The sequence below is a fragment of the Zea mays genome, chromosome 8, assembly GCF_902167145.1.
Source record: "Zea mays cultivar B73 chromosome 8, Zm-B73-REFERENCE-NAM-5.0, whole genome shotgun sequence".
Lineage (NCBI taxonomy): Eukaryota > Viridiplantae > Streptophyta > Magnoliopsida > Poales > Poaceae > Zea > Zea mays.
In genome coordinates, this window is record NC_050103.1 from 76,725,254 (window position 1) to 76,737,740 (window position 12,487).

Here is a 12,487-nt window from a genome sequence, read left to right on the forward strand (position 1 = left end):
CTCTACACATCGGCCCAATTTCATTTTCACCATTTTTTAATAAAATTTACGTGTTTTGTGAACATGAGATTCAAACTCAAAACCTCTCGCGTGCGCACAACCTCCTCTACCATTACACTACTATATTAATTGTGCTTATATATCATTTTCATTCCTCATATATTATAACAAAACCGAGAGTAATTTGATTATTTGAGGCACTAAATGAATTCAATTGAAAATGTTGTCAAATATAGATTTGTATAAGTTTTCAAGATATACAACTTCTATTTTGATAGTTTCTACATCTGAGGCCGTTTACAAAATTTGAATTTCAAATTTAAAAACTTCACGCGAATTTTTCTATGATCAAATGATTTTAAATTAAAAAATCGTCAATTACAAAGTTTCATTACATTTCAAGACGTACAACTTTTATTTTGGTGGTTTTTCTTTTCGAGATAGTTTGAAAAATTCAAATTTTAAAATTTAAACATAGTTTTGCATGACAAGATGATTTCAAATCAAAACATTGTCAACTACAAAGTTTCATAAATCTTTAATACCTACAACTTTCATGTTGGTGGTTTTTTCTTTCGAGGTCGTTTTCAAAATTCAAAATTTAAATTTTTTAAATTCAAACGTAGTTTTCGTTGACAAGGTGACTTCGAATGAAAAAGTTGCCAACTACAAAATTATATAACTTCTCAAGATCTACAAAGTTTATTTTTTTTGTTTGGCCATTTGTTCATTCCACATGATGGTTCTAACAATATGTACAAATCTTATACATCTCTCTTGTAGTTTCATAAAATACGAGAATGATATATGTTTTATGAATAATTTTACTTTTATTTTTTCATATAAAGAAATGTTCAAAATATAAATTGTACATCATTATGAGTTATACAAATTTGTAGTTAAAACCTTTTTCATTTGAATTAATTTACTGCTTTGAAATGTGTTTTTAAATTGTCTTTGGCTATTGTTGAAAAAAGCACTCGGCAAAGAAGCTCTTTGTCGAGTGTTAACACTCGACAAAGAGCTTTTTTGCCCAGTGTTTTCTTTTATCGAGGGTTTTTTTGTTGGCACTCGGCAAAGAATTTTTTTGTCGAGTGTGTTGGATTAATGTGGGCTTGGCCCAAATTAATATTCAATAATAGTCAATGCTAATGGCCCACTTTAATGCTATGGTGTACTAATTATTTAGTACCATATTGGAAGTTCAAAGGACAAATCAATCAACTTAAATAGGTGGACCATTGGTGCATCTATTGAGAAGTTGAGAAAAGGATGAAGGACTGCCACACGCGCGCGCGCGCCGCCGCCGCCGCCGCCGGCCGGCCGGGCCGGGCCGGGCGGCCCGGCCGTGCCGTGCCGTGCCGTGGCCGTGGCTCGTGGTAGATCGGACCTTGGTCCGAATATTCCTTTCAAACGGTTTCGCATTTTGCCTGGAGCGATGACCATCATGATAACCGTCTGTTTCCTGTCTTATGGCTAGTAACGGACGTCAGTTACTGTCGTCAGTTTCCAGTTCTAATGCGCGACCGTTTCTGTCCGTTGTTCTTCTCCCTCCTTCTGACCGCCTATAAGAATAAAGAGGGAGGGCTCTTCCAGTTATGCGAATTATCTCACGCGAATTGCAAACAACACATTCCCGTCCCATCTTCTGCGAGCACAGAGAGAGTGGGAGAGCAGGCCTCCGAAATCACCGACCGCAGAGATACACTTGCACGGGTGTGCGGGCGATCAGATTTTTGGGGAGCATCTTCGCGACTGCTCGCGTGACCTGTTTGTCCAGCTGCTTCGTTCACAGCTTGCTGTTCGTCGCCTTCCCGAGTTGACGCGTGCTGCTGTTCTTCTTCCCGGCGACCGTTCGAGGGACTGCACAGCGTACATCTTCCTGCACCGACTTCGTACGGCTACATCGAACAAACACACGAGATGTCTCGTGTGAATGGAGCCACTGATGCCTTGAGCATCGGTCCCTCCGCTGGGTACACTCTGTTCTTCGTATTTGTGCATGTTTCATTGCTGTTTACTGCTTATGCGAGTAGTTATACACACATGCACATACATGTCATCACATATATCGCACTGTTTTTCTGGATTAAATTAAAACTAAAAATGCCTAACTTTCTAACAATCCAAAAATCTGATATTAGGCATTTTTCTGTTAGTGGTTTTGCTGCTGCGTTAAAACCAAGTGAACCTTTTGATGGGACGTTTTACAAGAGATGGCGTAGTAAGATGATACTGTGGTTGACCGCAATGAACTGCTATCACGCCGCACAGGGGAAACCCGAACAGTTCACTCCTGAAGAGGAGAGAATGTTCGACGTTGCCGATAACCTGTTTCGAGGCGCCGTGATTGGCGCTCTTGCCAACAAGTATGTTGATTCTTATCTAACGTGCACATCTGCAAAAGAGTTATGGGATGCATTAGATGAGAAGTTTGGTGTTTCTGATGCTGGTAGCGAGCTGTACATCATGGAGAAGCTATTTGACTATAAGATGGTGGAAAACCGTCCTGTAGTTGAACAGGCTCATGAAATACAGGCACTGGCTAAAGAACTCGAACAATTCCCATGTGTCTTGCCTGACAAGTTCGTGGCCGGCGGTATTATCGCTAAACTGCCACCTTCTTGGACGGACTTTGCTACCACTCTAAAACATAAGAGACAAGAGTTTAGCGTGGCTGAGCTTATTGGTTCTCTTGATGTTGAGGAGAGGGCGAGAGCAAAAGACACTCGTGGAAAAGGAGTTGAGACTTCTAGTGCCAATATGGTACAAAAGAAGAACTCCAATGCATCACATAATAATAAAAAGAAGAACAAGCAACAGAATGCCACGAAGCCCAAGCAGGCAGCCTCGTTCAAAAAGAAGAACAAAGGAGCTGGTTGCTTTGTTTGCGGGAGTACTGATCATTGGGCAAGCGCTTGTCCAGACCGCAAATTTAAGCATGAGAAAAAACCAGCTCAAGAGAAGAAAACAGTAAACATGGTTGTTAGCGAGACTGCAGAAGGAACATCGGGGTATGGTAATCTTTTACCTACTGTTCTTTCAGTGTGTCAATCCCCTGAGTGGTGGGCTGATACCGGTGCTAATATTCATGTGTGTGCTGATATTTCTTTATTTTCTTCTTATCAGTGCAAAGGGACTGGAGCCTTGCTGATGGGGAACGGATCACATGCGCGTGTTCTTGGTGTTGGTACAGTCATTCTGAAGTTTACTTCGGGAAAGACGGTGCTATTGAAGAACGTGCAGCATGTCCCCTCCATCAAAAAGAATCTAGTTAGTGGCTCTCAATTGTGTCGAGATGGCTACAAAATTGTCTTTGAGTCTAATAAATGTATAATGTCTAAGTATGGAACGTTTGTTAGAAAAGGCTATGACAGCGGAGGCTTGTTCCGCTTATCTTTGCATGATGCGTGTAATAAGTCTGTGAACAATGTTGTTTCGAATGAGTCGTATATTTGGCATTCACGACTTTGTCATATCAATTTTGGTTGTGTCTCGCAGTTAGCAGATTTAAATTTAATCCCGAAATTTGATTTAGTCAAAGGTTCTAAGTGCCAGGTGTGCGTGCAATCTAAGCAACCTCGCAAGCCTCACAAGGCTGCGAAGGCGAGGAATTTGGCACCACTAGACTTAATACATTCCGATTTATGTGAGATGAACGGAATATTGACTAAAGGAGGCAAGCAATATTTTATTACTTTTATCGATGACTCTACTAGATTTTGTTATGTGTATCTCTTAAAATCAAAAGATGAAGCTTTGCATTATTTTAAGACCTACAAAGCTGAAGTTGAAAATCAACTCGAGAGGAAAATTAAACGGTTAAGGTCTGATCGTGGTGGAGAATATTTTTCGGGTGATTTTTCTGATTTTTGTGTGGAACATGGTATTATTCATGAGAGGACACCGCCATACTCACCACAATCCAATGGGGTTGCTGAAAGAAAGAACCGTACTCTAACTGATTTGGTTAACGCCATGTTAGAGACTTCAGGGCTATCTAAGGAATGGTGGGGTGAGGCGATCTTGACGGCGTGTCATGTCCTGAATAAAGTTCCCACAAAGAACAAAGAAATCACACCATTCGAGGAATGGGAAAAGAAGAAATTAAATATCTCCTATTTGCGCACCTGGGGTTGTTTGGCTAAAGTGAATGTGCCAATTAACAAGAAGCGCAAATTAGGACCGAAAACTGTTGATTGTGTTTTCCTTGGGTATGCTTTCCACAGCATTGGATATAGGTTTTTAATTATAAACTCTGGAGTACCGGACATGTTGGTTGGTACAATTATGGAGTCCAGAGATGCTACGTTTTTTGAGGACGAATTTCCCATGAAAGCTACACATGATACGTCTAATGATGAACCAACGATACCCCATGAGCATTTTATTCCGGTAGAACACACTGAGGAATCCCATATACATAATCATGTGGAAAATGACAATGTATCAACTCGAAAGAGTAAGAGACCAAGGATTGCAAAGTCCTTTGGTGATGATTACATTGTATATCTTGTGGATGACACACCAAGTACCATTGAAGAGGCATATTCCTCTCCTGATGCTGACTTTTGGAAGGAAGCAATAAGGAATGAGATGGATTCTATTATGTCTAATGCAACTTGGGAGGTAGTTGAGCGTCCTTATGGGTGTAAGCCCATTGGAAGTAAATGGGTGTTCAAGAAAAAACTTAGGCCTGATGGTACTATTGAAAGGTACAAGGCGAGGCTTGTAATTAAAGGCTATTCACAGAAGGAAGGTGAGGATTTCTTTGATACTTATTCACCTGTGGCTCGATTGACCACAATTCGTGTGCTACTTTCTTTGGCTGCCTCTCATGGTCTACTCGTCCATCAAATGGATGTTAAGACAACATTCCTAAATGGAGAGCTAGATGAGGAAATTTACATGGAGCAGCCAGCTGGGTTTGTAGCAAACGGTCAAGAAGGCATGGTGTGTAAATTATTGAAATCTTTATATGGCCTAAAACAAGCACCTAAGCAATGGCATGAAAAGTTCGATAGAACTTTGACATCTGCCGGTTTTGTTGTGAACGAAGCAGACAAGTGTGTATACTATCGGTATGGTGGGGGCGAGGGAGTAATTTTATGCCTATATGTTGATGACATTCTAATCTTGGGGACGAGTCTTGATGTGATTAAAGAGACAAAAGACTTTCTGTCTAATAATTTTGAAATGAAAGATTTGGGAGAAGCTGATGTTATTCTTAACATTAAGCTACTCAGAGAAGGCATTGGTGGGATCACACTTGTGCAATCCCATTATGTGGAAAAGATTTTGAGTCGCTTTGGTTTTAGCGAATGTGAACCTGCTCCAACGCCTTATGATCCTAGTAAGCTATTAAAGAAAAATCGAAGGATAGCTAGGGATCAATTGAGATATTCCCAAATAATTGGTTCACTCATGTATTTAGCTAGCGCTACGAGGCCTGACATCTCATTTGCTGTGAGCAAACTTAGTCGATTTGTTTCAAATCCGGGAGATGATCACTGGCGTGCTCTTGAGAGAGTTTTGCGCTATCTAAAGGGTACTATGAGTTTAGGCATCCATTATACCGGGTACCCAACAGTTCTGGAGGGTTATTGTGATGCAAACTGGATATCTGATGCTGATGAGATATATGCCACAAGTGGATATGTGTTTTCACTTGGAGGTGGTGCTGTTTCATGGAAGTCTTGCAAGCAGACCATCTTAACGAGGTCGACTATGGAAGCAGAACTCACAGCATTAGATACCGCTTCAGTTGAGGCTGAGTGGCTTCGTGAACTCCTTATGGATTTACCGGTGGTTGAAAAACCTGTGCCGGCTATTTCCATGAACTGTGATAATCAGACTGTGATAATTAAGATAAACAGTTCTAAGGATAATATGAAGTCGACAAGGCACATAAAGAGGCGTTTGAAATCTGTCAGGAAATTGAGAAACTCCGGAGTAATAGCGTTGGATTATGTCCATACGTCTAAAAATCTGGCAGATCAATTTACTAAGGGGCTATCACGTAGTGTGATAGATAGTGCATCAAGTGAGATGGGCATGAGACCCACCTAAAGTTTATCATAGTGGTAACCTGTTCTATGTGATCGGAGATCCCGTGAATTAGAATGGTGAAACAAGCTAGTGGTAGACTGAGAGGAAAGACCCTTAATAAGGCTCATTTCAGATGCATATCTTTCCTTACTGTAAGGTAGGTTGGTGTTTACACCTTAATATGTTCCAAGTGGCTTTGTGAAGCAAAGATGTTGTCCTACAGAACATCTTTAGAGGAACATACCTATATGGGTTAACTGCTAGTCACAGTTTATGAGATCTGGGTGGTTTCTAGATACCCATGAAAGGCTATGGAGTTTGACTTATATGCTCCAACCAGAGGGGATGCGTTTAGCAATCTAGTACTGGTAAAGAGTTTAGATGAAACTCATTCCACGCAAAACTGCCAATTCAAGGCCTAGTCCATTGTGCAGTTGTGGTCAAGTGTAGTCTAAGTTCTAGGTGGATGTTCAACTTAATAGTCTCCATCGAAACACCAGTATATCAAACGTTTGAGATGATGAGAGCTTTTTTGTGTGACTTAGCATTTGGTGGGGATTGTTGGATTAATGTGGGCTTGGCCCAAATTAATATTCAATAATAGTCAATGCTAATGGCCCACTTTAATGCTATGGTGTACTAATTATTTAGTACCATATTGGAAGTTCAAAGGACAAATCAATCAACTTAAATAGGTGGACCATTGGTGCATCTATTGAGAAGTTGAGAAAAGGATGAAGGACTGCCACACGCGCGCGCGCGCCGCCGCCGCCGCCGGCTCGTGGCTGTAGATCGGACCTTGGTCCGAATATTCCTTTCAAACGGTTTCGCATTTTGCCTGGAGCGATGACCGTCATGATAACCGTCTGTTTCCTGTCTTATGGCTAGTAACGGACGTCAGTTACTGTCGTCAGTTTCTAGTTCTAATGCGCGACCGTTTCTGTCCGTTGTTCTTCTCCCTCCTTCTGACCGCCTATAAGAATAGAGAGGGAGGGCTCTTCCAGTTATGCGAATTATCTCACGCGAATTGCAAACAACACATTCCCGTCCCATCTTCTGCGAGCACAGAGAGAGTGGGAGAGCAGGCCTCCGAAATCACCGACCGCAGAGATACACTTGCACGGGTGTGCGGGCGATCAGATTTTTGGGGAGCGTCTTCGCGACTGCTCGCGTGACCTGTTTGTCCAGCTGCTTCGTTCACAGCTTGCTGTTCGTCGCCTTCCCGAGTTGACGCGTGCTGCTGTTCTTCTTCCCGGCGACCGTTCGAGGGACTGCACAGCGTACATCTTCCTGCACCGACTTCGTACGGCTACATCGAACAAACACACGAGATGTCTCGTGTGAATGGAGCCACTGATGCCTTGAGCATCGGTCCCTCCGCTGGGTACACTCTGTTCTTCGTATTTGTGCATGTTTCATTGCTGTTTACTGCTTATGCGAGTAGTTATACACACATGCACATACATGTCATCACATATATCGCACTGTTTTTCTGGATTAAATTAAAACTAAAAATGCCTAACTTTCTAACAGAGTGTCCGAAAAGAACACTCGGTAAAATATTTGGCACTCGCTAAAGAGCCGAATTCCGGTAGTGAATAGAGAGGTGACCGGTCATTTGGAGCATTGTGCTAGTTTAAAATAATCTGGAAGTGATAGGACTATTGCTTACCAACTGACAGTGCATCAACCACACTTCACCACATGTAACTTTGCTGACAATATCTCTGGGAGCACCAAAATCTGTGCGACGTTTGAAAAGAGATGGAGGGGCAGTGCACTGCACTGTACGTGCGTGTCGCGCTCTCACTCTAGGGCCACTGCACAAGCTAAGCTTCTGACTCACTGCGGCATGCCACGATGGAGTGAGTGGTGCACAATTTACCAGCCTCGACATGCATCCTCCACCCAATCACAATTCACAACATAAAAAATGTGACGTTTAGGTTTTAGGTCGTGTGCTGGCTGGTGCACGTGCTACCTACCTCTCTCGTCCTCCTTCCATGCCATGCATGCACGGGCATGATTATTGGGATGGAGGCCCACCCACCACGGATGAAATCGGGCCGGCCGGGCCTCTTCATGGCACTAGCACTACCATTGGTTTTGGTTCGATTGCTTATTGGGCCACTGACACTACCATTGGTTTGCACCAGCACGGATGCAAAATCCAAGGGCTACTTGTATTCGTCAGGCAGCCATGATGATAACGACTGTCTGGAGATCGGCGGGTGTGGTGTGGTGTGGTGTGCTGCCCTAGCTACGGCTCTCTGCTGCGACGGCGGATCGCTAGCGTCGTCTGATACGGAGGAGGCTCCGCCGTGCCTGGAGTCTGGAGACGGCAAAGACGAGGTCCTTGACGCCATCGCCGGAGGCGCGGAGGTGCGCGAGGATCTTGCCGAACTTCGCCCTGGGCCGCTGCGTGACGGCGATGTTGGAACCGGACCGCCGACACACGGCGTGTCCGTCCGGGCCGCCCGCACACACGGCGCGGCCACCCAGGTTGTCGGGCCGCGACACACGCGCCCGCACGTATAGCAGCGGGCTTTAGGTCTCTTGGGCCAACACTCCCCCAAAAAGCTAGCCTGTCAGAGGGTTGCGCCCTTAACCTTATAAACCATGCTATCACACTCTCACCACACAATGTGGGACTATTCCCAACAATCTCCCCCTCACACATTGTGAGCCGAGATTTGTCTGAGAATGCACTGGGCCAACCTGGCTCTGATACCAATTGTTGGAACCGGACTGCCGACACACGGCGTGTCCGTCGGGGCCGCCCGCACACACGGCGCGCCCACCCAGGCTGTCGGGCCGCGACACACGCGCCCGCACGTATAGCAGCGGGCTTTAGGTCTCTTGGGCCAACACTCCCCCAAAAAGCTAGCCTGTCAGAGGGTTGCGCCCTTAACCTTATAAACCATGCTATCACACTCTCACCACACAATGTGGGACTATTCCCAACAGGCGATGGACATACACGTCGTTGGGGAACAGGTCCTTGCGCACGAACGCGCGGTACATGGTGGTCACCAGCACGCCAGCGACGGTGACGGTGGCCACCCCGGACAGCCCCACGGCCAGCGCCCGGGTGAGTACGTTGGTCACCGCAGACGCGTACACGGCCGTCGCGATGGCCACGCTCGTCATCGGGAACGTGTACGCCCACCATATGCCAGCGAGAAGCGGACGCCTCGGAACAGGTTGAGGCGCACCACCAGCGACATGTAGAGGAAGAGGGATGTGAAGTAGAAGATCTTGGCCACGTAGTTGAAGTCGCCGCACAGCCTTGCCCAGCCGACGGACGCGATGCTAGGCGCGGCGATGAAGAGGATGAAGACCGGGTGGAGCTCCCCTGGGAAGCTACGCGTTGGTGGGGAGCCTCTGGTACAGCGTCACGAACAGCACCAGGTAGTGCATCACCCCGACGGCGAAGAAGAAGATGGGCACCTCGCGGAGCCCCATCTTGGCGCCCAGCAGCGTGCCCAAGAAGTTGCCCACCACAACGAGGTGGTTGGTCGGGGTGGCCACCTTGGACAGCCGCCGGTCCCGGACATCCACTGCCTGTAGATCTTGAGGTCCAGGAGGAAGATGGGCGTCATTGAGTATTGCAATAACTATAATCATTAGTTCATAGAGAGAAGGGTGTTTGTTTTCATTACCATACGATTGTTTTATTGTGGTATAAGTTGCAACTGAATATATTGAATAAGAAACGCACCAAATATGTTCTCTGTTACAAAGAGATTTGGAAAGGGAAAGGCGGTTAACCGTTTGTACCATGGGACCGAAGCCAACTGCATTAGTGAGTTGCGTATGCGTAAATTTGTTTTTCACAGTTTATGTGGTCATTTAAGGACCCATGGACTTTTAGTGGACTCTATCAATGTCTCAATTGAAGAACGGGTAGCCATGTTTATGAAATTTGTTGGCCATTGATGCATAGATATAGATCTGTTTGTTTTGAATTATTGCGGTCTAGAGAGACAGAGAGACAGTTAGTAGGTAGTTTAATGTTGTTTTAGATGCTCTATGTGTCCTATCACGTGACCTCATTTACCATGAGATCCATAGAGACTCATCCAAAGATTTCTAATAGCTCGGGAAGGTTTCATCCATATTCTGAGGTAAGATATATATATAATTGAATCCATCCTTATATCACCCTTTAACATGTACTAATAAAATTATGTTTTTTCATTGTTGTTAGACATGTATTAGAGCACTTGATGGCACACATGTACCAACATGGGTTCCTATATATATACAAGATAGGTTCAGGGGTAGAAAACACTACCCAACACAGAATGTATTAACTGCGGTGGACTTTGATCTTAGGTTTACGTATGCGTGGGCAGGATGGGAAGGATCAGCTCATGAAGTCATGATTCTTTCGTGCTCCAAGACACTCTGTGACACCCTTGGGGCTTAAAAATTCTTGAAGGTATTGGTAAAGTCATAAATATATACCAAATTTTTGCTTTCAAATGCATAGCTAATTATAGTAAAATCCAATTGTAGGTCATTACTTTCTAGCTGATGCTGGTTATGCAGCAAGACCTAGCATACTACCCCGTACCGTGGTATTTGGTACCATCTTAAGAAGTTTTAGGGTACTAGACGACCAAAAAATGCAAAGCAATTGTTTAACCTCTGTCACTCATCTCTTAGAACAACAGTTGAACGGGCATTTGGCACACTTAAAAATAGATTTAAGATACTAACAAGTCAACCATTCTTCCCTTTGAAAACTCAAGTGAAAATAGTTTTGGCTTGTTGTGCATCACATAGCTTTATAATAGGTGATGGTCCTGATATTTATGTATATGATGATGAGACCCGGTTTCAAAGTCTTCCAAGAAGCAATCTGTTGGGTGTGATAATTAGGGGTACCTAGATTAAACCCCTAAAAATGCGCTCAGGAAAGGTTGATACGTAACCCCCGAAGATAAGAGGCCAAGTCACCTCCTCACCATAGGTCTACAGCCTGGGTCTTCCCCATAGATGTCGTCATGACTGAAACTCCTCCTAGAGGGTCTTCCCCCTCTGGCAAATCTTCGTCATGCCCAAGCCTCTCACAGCTCCGCCTCCAATTTCTGCCTCGCCCGAGGTCACCTCGTTCTACAATCGCCCCATACATCTCGCCTAAGCCAGTCTCAAGCAGAGAGGATAAGACACATCCAAAGGCCAGCAGAGGACACTCGCATTTAATGCGCACACCTACCCTGCACAGGAGCACAATGGCAACAAGACAACAGTTGCATCCAGGCACAACAACATGATTACGGTCGCGCCACTATGCACGTACATCACATGACATCTCCCCCAATGGGACACCTAATACGACAGAAAAACAAACCGATCCTCAGGCGCCAAACTCCACCACGCCCGACGCGAGACTCGCCCTCAGGTGCAATCTCTGTCTCGCCCGACGCTGGGCTCGCCCTCGGATGCTGTCTCTGCCTCGCTCCAGCTCGGCCTCGGCTACCTGCTCCGTCGAGAATCCCGTAGGCGACCACTCTGCCAACTATGGCACACGTCAGAAAAAGCTCGATCATCGCCTCGAGAAGACTTCCGACTCGCCCGAGCAGGGTTCTGACCTCGATATCCTCAGCAAAGGAATCCCAATGTCACCCAGCACAGGGACACTGACGCATCCCGTAAGCAGGCTTTTTACCCATACCGAAGCCCTATTACAACATCTACGGTATAGGCATCCCCCGCCCTGGGGGCTCGGGCGTATGGCCAACCCCTCAACCTCGGCCTCGGCTCTTAGCGGGAAAACAACAAGCCCGAGTCAACAACGTAGTGTATCGTCATGTCACCCACAGGACGCCAAGACTTCTCATCCGGAAACACGACGACCCCCGGTTCAACAGCGTACATCTCTTAGGTGTATAAAAAGGGCAGTCGTAGCTCCTCCAAGGGGCAGGCGAACATTCAATAGTTTTCCTCCAAGTATTTCGGTATTGGCACTTGCCTTAATCAGTTCTAGGGACGTGGGGACTTCCCCTCTCCCGTCGTGCTTGTAATCCCTACCGCAGACACCTTGGGGTGAGTAATATAAGCATCACCCCTCTGCTGGAAGTTGGGCCTTGCATTGCCCGAACCAGGATAAATCGCTTGTGTCAACTCACACACCGTCTAGATTCTAGGCATGCAACATCATTTACTAGTTGGTTAGGACCGTTAGTTCGAACACCGACAGTTTGCTTATCAGGTAGGGGTCTGTCGCGTGAAACACATCCAATTCCCATCAAGACTCTAGATGGCAAGCTTTCATCCACCGCTCAGGCTCAGGATAGTGATCAGGTTCGGGAGCCTAGAGTTCATGTCACTCGGCATCGAGTACTACATGGCACTCCTCCTGCCTGTCCCTCTTGAGCGTCCGAGCACCCGTCGCCGCACTTCTCGTCGCAGGGGGCAAAGATGGAACAAC

At 45.6% G+C, this 12,487-nt stretch overlaps 1 pseudogene; it reads right to left on the reverse strand.

Moving 5' to 3' along the window:
- Window positions 1-8,337: 8,337 nt before the first annotated feature.
- Window positions 8,338-9,650, reverse strand: LOC103637028 (S-type anion channel SLAH3-like; annotated as a pseudogene).
- Window positions 9,651-12,487: the final 2,837 nt, after the last annotated feature.